The sequence below is a fragment of the Clupea harengus genome, chromosome 9 (genome assembly GCF_900700415.2).
Source record: "Clupea harengus chromosome 9, Ch_v2.0.2, whole genome shotgun sequence".
In the NCBI taxonomy this organism is placed as follows: domain Eukaryota; kingdom Metazoa; phylum Chordata; class Actinopteri; order Clupeiformes; family Clupeidae; genus Clupea; species Clupea harengus.
This window is the reverse complement of record NC_045160.1, coordinates 9,706,856-9,721,000: the sequence shown is the minus strand read 5'-3', so window position 1 is coordinate 9,721,000 and position 14,145 is coordinate 9,706,856. Positions and strand designations below refer to the sequence as shown.

General features: G+C 41.4%; 1 long non-coding RNA gene across 2 annotated transcripts in view; it reads left to right on the top strand.

Annotated features, from left to right (window-relative positions):
* The window catches only part of LOC116221815, a 38,575-nt gene that overhangs the window by 7,856 nt on the left and 16,574 nt on the right, over window positions 1-14,145 (top strand). Inside the window, exon 1 of one of the 2 annotated variants that reach the window (XR_004164283.2) lies at window positions 2,695-2,897. The exons of the other annotated variant lie outside the window; for it this stretch is intronic. This is a non-coding gene — a long non-coding RNA (uncharacterized LOC116221815). Of the gene's footprint in view, window positions 1-2,694; window positions 2,898-14,145 lie in introns of those variants that run through there. 2 annotated transcript variants of the gene reach the window in all.

The following is a 14,145-nucleotide window of genomic DNA, read 5'->3' as shown; positions in this document are numbered from 1 at the left end:
TTAAATAGTCAAATAAATTTGTTTTCATTTTGATAAGGTCTTTGGTAAGGATTATTTGAATATGGTTGAAGAATTAACCATACATCCTACATATTTGAGATGATTTGAATAATTTATAATTTTGAATAATTTGCTTCAGTTCAATACCAATCCCATTTGTGATTATTTTTTTTAAATCTAGAAATATATCCTGTGTGTCTTTTCCTTGTCCTTGTTGAGATCAGACATGTTATTGCCTGTGTGTACTGGAATGATGGTGTAGAGAGGCTGCAGGGTCGTCGGCTCCCTCCGGCCGGGCTGGCTGTGTTTCCTCCCCTCCTCCTGCTCCTGCTCCTGCTCTTGGGTGGTACACTGCGGGTGGTGCCTCTGTGAACCCCCATATGCTCCCTCCCCTCCCTCCACTCCCCTCTCCTCCCCCCCTCTCCTCTCCTCCCCTCACACACTCTAACGGCCCAGCTCCTCTCATCCCGCACACAGAAGAACAAAAAAAAAACGATTTTTGAGAGAAAGAGTTCTGGTTTCATAATATAAAAAAAAAGAAAAAGATTTAGATTTGTAAGCCTGTTCTGTGCACCTGTTGTACATTTAGATGATACTGTATATTCAGATTCTCATGATGACGCCTCATGCATGAGGTTTGGACGTCATCAGGAAAATAAGAATTACTCAAATACTTTTTTAAGTCTAAGTCTCACATCAAACTCCACAAGACGTGAGCTAAAATACTGAAGAGGCTACCCCTCCTTGTTTCAGATTAGGACACACACACACACACACACACACACACACACACACACACACACAGGACATCAGTCATGGTGCTTGGTGCTCAATTTCATTTGTGTGATCACTGTACCAACCCCTAAATAAGTTGACAAAAGTGGGACATAAAGTTTTATTATTCTGTTGACCTTCGAGAGTTGAGAGGTTTGCTGTGGGCTCGTTGCTCTTTTGCGTGTCCCATTCAATTGTTTGTTTTTCTCTCTCTGCCCTGGCAATTAGCTCCAAAGAGCCGTGTTCAGGCTTCAAATGTTGGGGTTGTGCACATCTGTGGTTGGTTGGTTAATTACTGCACAATTAGGTCTTGGAGGATCATCACTTGTATTTTATTATACAGTTAGAAGTATCTCATTCATTCTAATTGAAAAGCCATTAAAGCTATTTCAAGTCTAACAAGCTGTCTTGTAATTGTGTATTCAAACAAAATGTAATACACTTTCATTATGTTTCTTTGGCATAATACTGAATGGAAAATAGATTTAACAGAATATTTATTAATAATATTCGCCACAATATTTTGGGTGAAATAATTCAGTTCTGTTATTATTATGTTAGGTTATTCAGTCTTGTTATATGTTTCTTAGTCCCTTGATTCTCCAGAGAAAAAATTGGTAATTGCAAAAACATTTTTTCTGTTTTTCCTTGTATCTTCCTCCTTTTATAGTTTAGAATCAGATCAAGGATCATCAAAAGTACTGGAGCTAATACAAAAAAATTGTTCCAAAATGATTCAGTCTGTTTAGTCTTTTCTACCTGGAAAAAAACACGGTTTCCCTCTCCTAAAAAGCACTAAACAGGGGCAATGTGTGGGCAAAATCCACTTTTATACAATCATGTGAATGTCCCTAATATACAGTTGAAACGTAGAAATGAATTAAACTGATATACAATCTATGAGTCCCTAATATACAGTTTAATAGATTGTATATCAGTTTAATTAATTTCCACTTTATACTCTTCACATCATTTCATAGTTTTAACGACAGGTTCAAAACGCTTTTTTTTGTTCATGCAGTTCAATTGCATCACATTTGCCAGGGGCAGTTAAAATGCATGTTCTGACTTTTATTAATATAGGGAATGAATATGTGAAATCTGGGCTGATTTTCTTGGACACAGCATGACCTGATAAAATGTATATATTTTGTCCATAGCTTTAAATAGCACTAACAGTAAATACAGCTCTAAAGAGTGACACACAGTGTCTGAAGAAACTGGCCGTCTTAGTGGTGGCATTTGTAAAGTGCCTCAAAAAAGGAAATAAAATCATACAGCCAGAAAAACATTATATAATTTTAAGGTAAATCAGAATCTTTTTTTAACTACAAGAACCAGTCATCTCCTTCTGTCTTAACATTTTGTAATTCAATAGTCTTTCATTGAACATTTATCCTGAATAAGAAAGTTCCCTCCAAAATCTCACGATGATTGCGACAGTGAGAAGAAAAGGACTAAATCTAATTGTCATTAATTCAAAGAACAAAAAAGCACTATGAAGAATCCATGCTTTTCAACTTCAAACAGAAAAGAAGATTAAGAAGAAAAGTCAGCGTGAGTGCAGAGACAGAGCGTGAGACAGAGTCTGAGACGGAGAGAGAGAGCGAGAGCGAGAGCGAGAGTGAGAGAGAGGAGAGCGAGAGCGAGAGCGAGAGCGAGAGAGATTTGGCCCACAGCACAGGTTTGAACAGAAAAATGCTTGCTAAGCTATCAGTTTCACACATATGCACTGACAGAAGGTTCGATACTCATTCGATCGATGAGTTGAAAAGGCACAATGGCAAAATCGGATGGGAGCTCCTTTTCAAATCCACATCTCTGCTGTCCCCCCCCCCCCCCTCCTCCCCACTTCCAGCGCCCCCCACCCCTCCCGTCCACCCCAACCACGTCCCCCTGTCCCCCCTAGTCCCTACCCCCCTGCAGTCTGCGGTAGTACGGAGAGCATGCAGAGAGCAAGGGTTACCTCAAGGCTGCTCCGTGGACCACGCACACAAGTCTAGACCGGTGACCCTGCAGAAGCGCTGCCTTTCAGGGCGAGGCGAGCTGGGTCAGGAGGAGGAGAAAGGTGAGGCGTGCCCTCCTCTCTTTTCAGCGAGGGAGCAGCCCACTGCCACCGGGAGGTAAGGAGCTCCGGCGCGAACCGGCATCTGCTTCCATGGTTACCAGCCAAGTATGAGGAGCTCACCATTTAAGAGGGTTGGTTCTCAGGCTCGGAAAACAACGCCGTCAGGCGAGCAATAATCTCGTGGAGTGCTTTCTCAAAAATGTTTTTGTTTTTGTTTTTGAAGTAAGAAGGCAGCGGGCTCAGGTGTTACAACCCCTAGCGGTTTAGACTTCGGCATTCTTTGAGAGCAAAATGACACCTTACAGCTCATGACTGTTCTCAAGAAGGGAAAGAAAAATGAGGGAGGAGAGTGTGTGTGTGTGTGTGTGTGTGTGTGTGTGTGTGTGTGTGTCTGTGTGTCCATGTGTCACATGATCACAAATCTCAACGCAGTTGTTTCCAAACTGCAAATATTATTTTTGCCCCTCCTCGGGCACACGTAGTGGCTTTTGGCTGTTTTTCAGTCTGTACCCTCCTGTCCTCATTCAGAGGTTCAGTTCAGCTATTGTTTTTCATTTTGTATTGAGGTTCAGTAAAGCTAATGTTGCCTCTGTGGTGTCTTTGTTTGATTTACTCAAAAAATCTTTCTTTATTGCAAACTTTGTCATTTTTTTCATCACATTTTACAATCCACAATTTTTTTTAGAAAATGTACTTTTTTTGTTAAGTATATTAAACTTATGGAGAACTAGGACTTGCATTTGATGTAGCCCAACTATTTCAAGTTTAAAATACACTCCATATTAAACAGAAAATATTACCAAAGTACCTCAGTAGGGATATCTTCAGGGTAGAAAATAGAACATCAAAGAGATTTACAGTATTATTCTAATTGTTTGTATATTAGAGAGAGTGTCAAGAAAATAGAGAATTTTTGAGAAGTGCTGTTTAGGAATGCTAAGCTGGTGTGTGTGTGTGTGTGTGTGTGTGTGGCGCAGCTGACGCTGTCTCCCAACACACACACACACACACTCCCCTCTGTCTCTCCCTCCCAGACAGATGGCTGTCACGCAGGAAGGGTCAGTGTTGGAGGTTTAGCTTAGGAGCGTGGGAAAGTCTTCAGCTCAGTTCACCTGCTACCAGAAAGGCCAGAATTGAGGCAGCGTTTGACAAGCAGTGACCCGTGCTGAATGAGAAGTTTAGAATGACCAGAGCCGTGCAGAGAGCTGAAAGAAGAAATGAAAGAAAATGGGAACAAATCGGCCTCTCAGTAGGAGCGATCGCTTCTGAAGAGAAATTACCATCCCAGAGCACAGCTAACATTTGGCAACATTTATTTGCATGAGACCACAAAATATTGTAAATGTAGCTCTAAATGTGTTTTTGCTGTGCCAGTCAATATGTGGTTACTCACTCAGTAACTTGGTTTGGTCAGACAACAATTGTGTTTTAGTTACGTTTGTATTTATACAGGACCTCTCACTTATCCACAGTTTTATGTCTTGATACGATGCCAGTGCAGAGATTTGAATGTGACAGGATACTTCATTTGTTCTAGCACCATATACGCACTTTATACATTTGATCTTGGTTTGTGGACCTCTATACAAAATAGAACTTACTTACTTATTTTGTTGACGTTGTGAATGGGATTTTAAAAGAGTAGCTTTTCCCTTTTCAATGGCATGCAGCATGTTGTGTCATCTTTTATTTCCATTTCAAATCACCTGTAGATTCAGTGCCTCTCTCCAAAGCTTCAAAGAGGAATAATAAAACAACACAGGGACACTGGAACAGGAGCATGTTATAATTAGTTCTAGAATTGTCCTTTTCGTCTTAATTTAACAGCTTTATTTGTTAATATTTAATTCAAGATCTCGACCATATTTTACATGTTTTCACATGTTTTCTTTTAACAATTACTGCCTTTTTAGTAGTATTGGAGGAAAGGCATGAAGAGAGGTTGTTTACAAATGATCAGTTGAAGTGTCATACGTGTTTGTTGCTCATCCTATGTAGAGAGGTCTGGATGCATACGGTGTTTGTTGCTCATCCTATGTAGAGAGGACTGGATGCATACGTGTTTGTTGCTCATCCTATGTAGAGAGGTCTGGATGCATACGTGTTTGTGGCTCATCCTATGTAGAGAGGACTGGATGCATACGGTGTTTGTTGCTCATCCTATGTAGAGAGGTCTGGATGCATACGTGTTTGTGGCTCATCCTATGTAGAGAGGACTGGATGCATACGGTGTTTGTTGCTCATCCTATGTAGAGAGGTCTGGATGGACTGCAAAAAGACACCTTTAAAAAAACAAAGGGGTGCTGCCTTGTCATGACGTGTTGACGAGGTGAAATGACAGTGCATAGCCAGCTCTATTTGCCAATGGGCAACTCGAATCCAGATGGGGGGTGGTGGGCTGTGTGTCTAAACAACTCGAATCCAGATGGGTGGTGGTGGGCTGTGTGTCCAAACAAGCTCCATTCATGTCCAGCATGAGGTCAGCACTGAAGGGAAATGTGTGTGACACAGCTGCATGTGCCTCTCCTCAGAAATGCATTCATTGTCCCAAAGCATGATAGACTCAACAAGATGTTTCTGGAACCTTTTACAAGGTGGTGGTGCAGAGCACAGAATTCCACCTCTTTGTTCCAATCCACACAGCCAAGAGTGGGCAGCCCAAGAGGAAGCCTGGAGGGGCAGGGAAGTGCTATTGATGTCTAACCCCTTTAGGACTATTATTCCAAACAAAGCGCAGTCACAATACCCCCTGGGGTAGATGACACTACACTGAATGGCCACTTAGGTGGGATTTAATGGGTTAACAGCACACAAAAGGAGCTGTGGGGATGCAGCTCAGCAGGAGCAGCCCCCTGGAAGCCCTCGCTGTCGTCTGCACTCACCCCTCTACTGCTGCCTTCCCCTTGGCCCTACCAACGCACTTTTACATATAGATTTTGAAATACGTAGTAGTATGTGTGGGAGTGTGGGAGTTGTTGGGGGATTTGCATTTTGTCAAGACCAATCATTTTCTAAGTGTTTATTCCTAAATAGTTGTGTAGCTGTATATAAGATATGCAGTTGGACTGTTAATGCCATCCTGTTATTGCCATGGCTGGGGAATGAAGAGCCAAGATCTTAAATGGGATGGAGATTGGAGGGTTGAACGGTCGCTGTCTGAGGTGGCCTTGACAGAGCTCTGGCCTTGAACTGCGCTGTGCTAACACATTGCCACGCTTGAAATGTGTCCATTTTACTTCTAGCCACCACCCAGAAAATGAATAATGCCAGGACTTATTTGATATGCTCCTGGGCAAAATTCAGAACGATGCAGTACACGCAGTATTGTTTGACAGAAGGAAGGGGATTCATTAATATTGCATCAATATTTTCTGAACATTTCCAACAAACACTAGTGAATTGCAGCCTGTTGGTCTATGTTTTTATTCATGATGTATAACTTTCATTTTGATATGTGTGTTGCCTGCTCTGAGACAGTTGGAGGCTTGGGACTAGTCCTCTGTCAAGTATACTTGTCTTACCAACATATTTTCAGATGTTAAGAAAGTTCAGCTTGTTAGTCCTATAAAAGACAAATGAAGCCCTAAGAAGGGACTAAAGCGTTTATGCTAGAACAAAAGAAAGCATGTATACAGTATCATTAGACTTTCACAGAAATAATGCTTAGAATTATTTTGTGATCAAATTAAAACACACTTTGTAGTTTGCCCTCCTGTCAAACTACCACTCTATTAATGCTGTTGCTTTATTATTCAGATATTTATATATTATATATTTGTGATGTTTTCATATAAATGAACATTATCAGTGTTATTGCATGGTGAATGATTGGCACCTTTATAAGATACCTTATATTGTCAGTTTAGCAGACAACAGACATGAAACCATTAGCATATTACCAATTATCTCCCAATTCTGCAGAATAGCTGTATTTTGCGAATGATCTGGAGATGATGGAAATCTGTGCAGTGATTTTATACAGCACTGCTTTTGCTCCAGTGATTTCATAGCCAAGCGTGTCACAACAGTTTACCAAAGAATAGCAGTGGCCTCTCCAAGGACAGGAGGGGATGATTCATGAACCTCATCATACAAGTACAGGCAGATCCGATAGACTTTTCTCAGTGTTTTCAAAATATAAATCTAGCTATATCTGTGTTTCTTTTCCTTTTTTCTCTTTTTATAGATGAATGTTGGTCGAGTTTTTCTCATTTTTGTGTTTACAAAGGATTCGGCTTCAGTTCACAGGGGTCATGCCAAATGTTGTTTCACATAAGGAATTACACAGATAAATTAACGGCAGTACGTAGAGACTACATTTTGTTTGGGTCACAGTTATGCAAGTATCTATCTATCTATATCTGTCTGTCTGTCTTTATTTATTTTCATACCAACGTTAAATTAAATGGGTTTTTGAACCCAAACATTTCAGGATTTTTCATATTTCGTGAAATGGGTTAAAATGATTCAAGGTGAGAGGTAATTGTATGGGCCAGAATAGGCCTTCAGACAATGTATATTTTTAGAACAATTATTTTAGTATGCTAAATTAGAACTTTATACTGTCTGCAGAACAGAGATTAGTGAATCGTATTTTAACCAGAACATAAAACATTATTTGAACTTCAGCCATAGACTGAAGCCAGCTCTTTCTTAGCAGTTTTTCCTTTTTGTTTGTATTCTTGTTGGGCCATGTCCTCCTTTTCTAAGCTGCATTTTTGTTATGATCAGTTTTATGAACAGTCTGCTGTTTATGATCAGTTTTATGTAGAGTCTGCTGTTATGATCAGTTTTATGTAGAGTCTGCTGTTATGATCAGTTTTATGTACAGTCTGCTGTTATGATCAGTTGTATTCAGTCTCCTGTGAAAATGCCTCGTCACAGCTCCATCTAGCACATTATTGTGTCAGTTAATGAGTCTGTCCCTACTCTGTCTCATAGACAGTCTCTTTGTATTCTTTAACTGGCGTTGGGGGTACCCCTCTGTGGGCTTTATTTGATAGAATGTCTAGTCTTGGACACAGATCTATTTGGGAGAGTCATTCAGTCTGGAGTTTGGGGGTGATCTACCATCTGATGTATTGGAAAGCATTCAATTGTTTTTTTATTAATTGCGGTCACACTTACATTTAATTCACACATAAAATTCATTTAAATCATTGAAAAAAGAACATTATATTTGATTGTGCAAAGGTAATTTTCAGCAATACTGAATGATGTTTTTTTGCAAGTATATTTGGTTGCAACTTGGAATGACATATGCTTCATGTCGAGTCCATACCACTTTAAGTCAGAATTAAAAAAAGAAGAAAAAATACATGAAATAAATAGCAAATCATGTGAATTGGATCTTTGTCCATTTTACAGAGAATGTGTGCATATTCTGGTGTGCTCACCAAGTGAGATTGTGTCCCGTGTAGAATGTGATAATGGTATTCACTCTCTCTTGGTTTTCCCATTTAAAAAACATCGCCTTGGCCGTTAATAGGACTTGTGGTAATGGCAGTGAATGGTGGCCTCAGCCATCAAGATTGGGTTATCAGTTTCATGCTGTCTTTTGTGTGGGTCTGCCCTCGGGGAGTCAGTCAACTCGTCTGGCATCTGCTGCTCCTGGGAGCAGCGTTCCCTTTTCTTTCACTGGTTTTGTTGTGTCGTTGGAGCACCGCCCCTTTGCCATTCTGTTTATTATCTGACAATTCTTGGTGAAATTGTCCCATGACCTCTGTGCTTGGGTCTGTTGCCGTATAGCAGTGCTTCTCAGGCTGGCACAGTTTGAACTGACAATCAGGACAGGAAACAACTGTTAATCAGCAAACACCATAGAGCCTTAAGCTTTATGTGGAAAAGACCACAATGCAACATTTAAAATCGAAATAACGTACTAAATATATGAACACTATCTGTTAGCAGAGTTATATCTCTGTATCTTTCCTTTTGCATATTTTGGGGAAAAATCTAGTCTGTGCGAAAAACCTCAGACATTGTAATAGAATACCTGTGGAAGCTCAGAGTGAACTAAACCCGATACCCAACCATTGTCTTCTGTATACAGTTTCATCGGGTAACAGTAAAAGTCATGCCTGCAGTTCTGTCGTATTGTTTGAACAGACTCTGAGCGTGTGTTTGTAACCTGTGTGATTGTGAGGCAGACAGACGTTTGATAGCAGCGTTTATGCACAGGTTGATAGTCTATCTAGGATATTAAGAATGAATTGGTGTAGTGTAAGTTTAATTGTTGCTTTGATTGTGCAGCCATGTGAATTGTGGTACTTAAGACTTGGCATGCTGTTTTTCTTTTCCTTTTTTCTCTTTTTTTAGATGAATGTTGGTCGAGTTTTTCTCATTTTTGTGTTTACAAAGGATTCGGCTTCAGTTCACAGGGGTCATGCCAAATGTTGCCCAATGGCTAGACACATGGCCACACAGTGGGTGGATGTATGGAGATGAAACCCTGAGCGTGTTGACCATCTCCAATGCTATGACACAACACCCAGCTCAAATTCATTACATACCCAAATACAGAAAGACCTTTGGGAATGATTAGTCATTCTCTACAATATTGGCTGCATGGTCAGAAACAAGAAAAGTAATTAAGCTAAAATGTCATTTGAATTCATGTGGAATGCTTTCAGAAAGCCAATCAAGAGAATGTGTTCACTCGCCTTGTGAAATGCCATAAGCATCGATCCTGGCATAATGCCTTATTTAGTCACATGGAGGGTTATGTTTATTTTCTAGACTTGATAATTTGAAATTCATAAAATATTGATTTTTTTCTCTTTCTCTCTAAATCCAAACTAGCGCGCTGGGTAGCGCTCTTTCCTTTGGATGTTATGGCACTTCATCAATACATGCCCTTCAAAGATCGCTGCATTGCTGCTGCACTTCTGCTTCCATCCACATCTGCCATTATGATTGGACTGTACCTCATTTTTTACTCAAGAAAATGGGATACGATGCTACTGTAGACACAGGATGGTAGTTTGCTCTTGTGAAGCTCACTGAAGCGGTTTTACAACCAAAGCCTGAATGAAGGGAATCACTTTCAAACTAGCGATAGAGCACCTGGGTGCTTAGCAGATCTACTTTAACCTATTCCATATTTTCTCACTTCATTTCTTACAGTGTGCTCTAGAAAGACTGGTTCTTCGTCTGACTTCAAATGAAATTCCATAGTCTGTTCCCCACCAAATAAATTAGGATTATATGAATTATTAACACATCAATACAACAAGTACTGATAGTAATAACCATCATCTTCCAAAGCCGGATGGATCTATTTTCAATGTTTTGATGAAGCTTTCTATTAATTCAATCTTTAGAATAGTATATTGCATTGCCTTTTCACAGGTTATGAGACGTAAGAACACAAGAACTTTGAGTCTCAGAGGAACACTTGGCATATTAGCCAAACGTGTGTGTGTGTGTGTGTGTGTGTGTGTGTGTGTGTGTGTGTGTGTGTGTGTGTGTGTGCGCGCGTGTGTGCGTGCGCGTGGAGCAAAAAATGGAAAAGTACCAGCCCATGACTCAGCATTTCACATCTATTCTATTTCCTGGGCTTGTTTCTGGGTTCTTCTTCTATCTATTTATTTTCACGTCAAAACAGAAACAAAATTCAAATATACACAAAAAATGAAACAAAGGGAAAAAAAAATGAAAAAAATCTAACTGAACGTTGTTGGACACCAAATGGGATTGTGTGAGTGTGATTTGGATTCCTCAGTTGTCCTCTGTTTACTAATCTGGAACCTATTGTGTTGACAGGATAGCTGTGTTTTGTCTAGTATCAAACAGTCAAAGTTGTGTAAATGATTTGGTTTGTGTGGTGGTAAACTGTGGTTCTGGTTACTTTGGTCAGTAAATAGCCGCCACACAGCTGAAAGGAGTCATCTCAATTTGGCTGATGTGTTTACAACAGGGAATTTTCAGTTCACAAGAAATATCAAATAAACCCCATTTTGACAGTTATATGACCTAACCAACATTCAGCCCTGTGAATCAACAGCAGGACACTGAAACCTGTTCCCTGTTTCTCACTGAGGCTCACTAGGTGCTGTGACTGGTTCATAATGCATCAACTAGAGGTGCCGTTTCTAGAATGTAAGAGAATGTAAGTTCATACTACTTACATTCTACATCCATATGTGGAGTATCCAGGTCATACACATGCTAGCTCTCTTGTGCAGTCTGCCCTGTAAGGTTTTTTTCACATGTGTATGTTAGTCATTTGTGTCAACTTTCTGGATTTCTTCATTTGCACAATCCAAAGACCCACACACAGGGTGAGATGTTCTGCCTCTCAGATGCACTTTGTGAACTTGAAGTAGTTCATCTCTCTGGTCATCTCCCCCATCCAGAGTAACAGCGGGACTTGAAGCCACAGACCTAGTATGATGATCGTGAGGAGGTTTCTTCCCCACTGAAGAGAGGCTTGGCCTCAGTCGGCATGCCGTTAGCAATTAGTATTCGTTCGGCTCTTGTTCAGCTGCGCATTTGTTTAAGTTCTATCTGTCAGAGGAGGTTTATCTTGGCAAAGGGAAATATTTTTTGTGCACTTTTCTTTTTCATCATCAGAGTATTTTCTTTTTCACTTCTCAGATAGCAAATGTATCTGTATGTGGACTTGAAGGCTTTGATAAAAGAAGGGCCAGCACTAACTATTTGTCCTGGAGCCTCTCAGCCTGAAGCATGGGGTGGTTTGGAGCCCTACTAAATATCCATCATAGTGAGGTTTTTGGAGCTCAGCGGCTTGTGCTGATTGACTCTTAGTGACCTCGGCGCCAAACATCATTTTTTTCTGTTCGTGTCCACCAACAGAATGAGGAGATGTCCTTTAGAGGGAACCAGGAAACACAGATACAGTGTATGTGTGTGTGTGTGTGTGTGTGAGAGAGAGAGAGAGAGAGAGAGAGAGTGTGTGTGTGATTAAACTGAGATATTTTTCAGGGCTTGTTTGCGATGGCTTTCTGCGGTTTAGCTGTGGTCTCCAGCAGCTCCCCTGGTCTCTGGCCTCCACCTTCCCGTTTGCGGCTGCAGATCCTGCCGCTGCCGCCAACGAGTCCCACTAAAATGGTGTCCGTGTTTAGTCTGGCAGCGAGCAGTCAAGTGATTGGCAGATGGGTCAAACAAAGTCATTTCATTGGCCCATTTCCCAGCAAAATCTCCGTGTGCATTTTACTGGTGGTATCAAGCAAAGCCCCCCTTCCTCCACCAAGACCCTGACCCCAGATCAGCCCCTTCCACAAGCTCAGCGTAAGGGGTTTCTTCCCCCTGGAATCCAGTGGCACATTCATCAGTGCAATAACTACTAACACTCAGCACAGGACATAAACTGAGAGAGAGACGGCAGAGAGACAGACATGTACAGCTAGTGCACTGAATTATGAAGTATGGAATATGAGTGTCCATAAGAGCGTGGAAGTGGAAGCCTCCTGTTGCTGTGAGCGTGACGTTGAAAGCAGAGACGTAGCTATTTATCAAGCGCCGGAGGGGCTTTGGGCTCTGACAGTTTTACATCTGGAAAAGTGAGGGGAAGCCAAGTGGTTCTGTATGTGCTCTGCATGGCAGAGGAACCCCCATCTGCACAGCCTGGCCTGCACAGGTGGGTCACACTGCTAAAACAGCTCTAAATTATACCGCAGCTGTGTCAAAATGTCTGAAGCCTTTCGGAGGCTAAAGTCGTGTATACGTTAGTGGTTAGTTAGTTTCTGATACAGGTTTTGTGATGCACGCCCTAATGTCTTTCAAGACTTCTTAGCATATGTGTTGTTAAAGAGATTCTGCAATGGGTTTGAAGTTCTTGTCATTACCTCACAGATGGCTGGTCCCTCAGCCCCATCAGTAACCAAATGGACCCTTTCCATTTGGTCAGTCTCGCTCAAGCTCTAGTGAACTTTGACCCCAGTCTGCTGGCCTCTTAGATATGAAATCCAGTGGGAAAAGGGGGCTGGGATTCAGTGGATGGAAGGGCAAGTGTGATCGATCTCATAACTTCAGCCCCCTCGTGCTGATGCTCTGTTCACAATATTGGGTTTAAAAGCGTCATCTAGCTTGAGAATAACATTTAGGTGAAACTAGGAGAAACCATGTGCTCACTCATCTCTATTAGTTCTGTTATTACAAGCGTTGTTATGATAACACATACTCTATAATGGAATAAAGTGATGAGCATTATTCCATTCATGGCATGTTGGAGTGAAAGCAATCAACAGGGTAGTGATGTGTTCTCTGACTCTGACTCAAAGACAATGACAGCCAGAAGGAAGATGCCATGAATGCATTTGGCTGCAATCAGTATCATTGTTGTTGTTGTTGTTGTTGTTATTGTTATTCTGATCACGTTTTAATGTTTCATTATTCTTGGAGGGGAACCATCTGAGGCGAAGAATTTTGCAGGTTTGGTTACATAAACATGGCTCTGAACGCTGGGAGGAGGGGAACACATCTGTCAGAAGGAGAAGGGTTGTGTGCGTGTGTGTGTGTGTGTGTGTGTGTGTGTGTGTGTGTGTGTGTGTGTGTGTGTGTGTGTGTGTGTGTGTGTGTGTGTGTGTGTGTGTGTGTGTGTGTGTGTGTGTGTGTGTGTGCCTTTAATAGAATTCAGACTGGGAGTCTTATTTTGGCAGGGCAAAATGCAGCCCTGTGCGTGAGTCATGAGTTCTGTCATATGTTTGAGTAATTGCTATGAACCGACTGACTCCCTCCATGCATATAATGCTGCCTTGTGGCACGTGAGCACTGCTGCTCTCTCTCTGTCTCTCTCTCTCTCTCTCTTTCTCTCTCTCTCTCTCTCTCTCTCTCTGTCTCTCTCTCTCTCTGTCTCTCTCTGTCTCTTTCTCTCTCTCTCTCTTTCTCTCTCTCTCTCTCTCTCTGTCTCTCTCTCTCTCTCTCTCTCTCTCTATCTCTTTCTCTCTGTTTTTCTCTCTCTTTCTCTGTCTGTGTCTCTCTGTCTCTCTCTTTCTCTCTCTGTCTCTTTCTCTCTCTCTGTCTCTCTCTCTCTCTCTCTGTCTCTCTTTCTCTCTCTCACACTCACACACTTTCTCTCAATTTGTCTCTTTCTCCCTCTTTCTCTGTCTTTCTCTGTCTCTTTCACTTTATCTCTCTCTATTTGCCGCTTGCTCTTTTCTCTTTCTCTCTCTTTCTCTCTCTCTCTCCCTTTATTGTCCTCACTTTCACTCCATCCCCATGTCCCTTTTTCTCTTTTTACCTCTTAAGCACACACATATATAAATAAGCAGACAGACACACTCCTCTTAAGCACACACATATATACATAAGCAGACAGACACATTCCTCTTAAGCACACC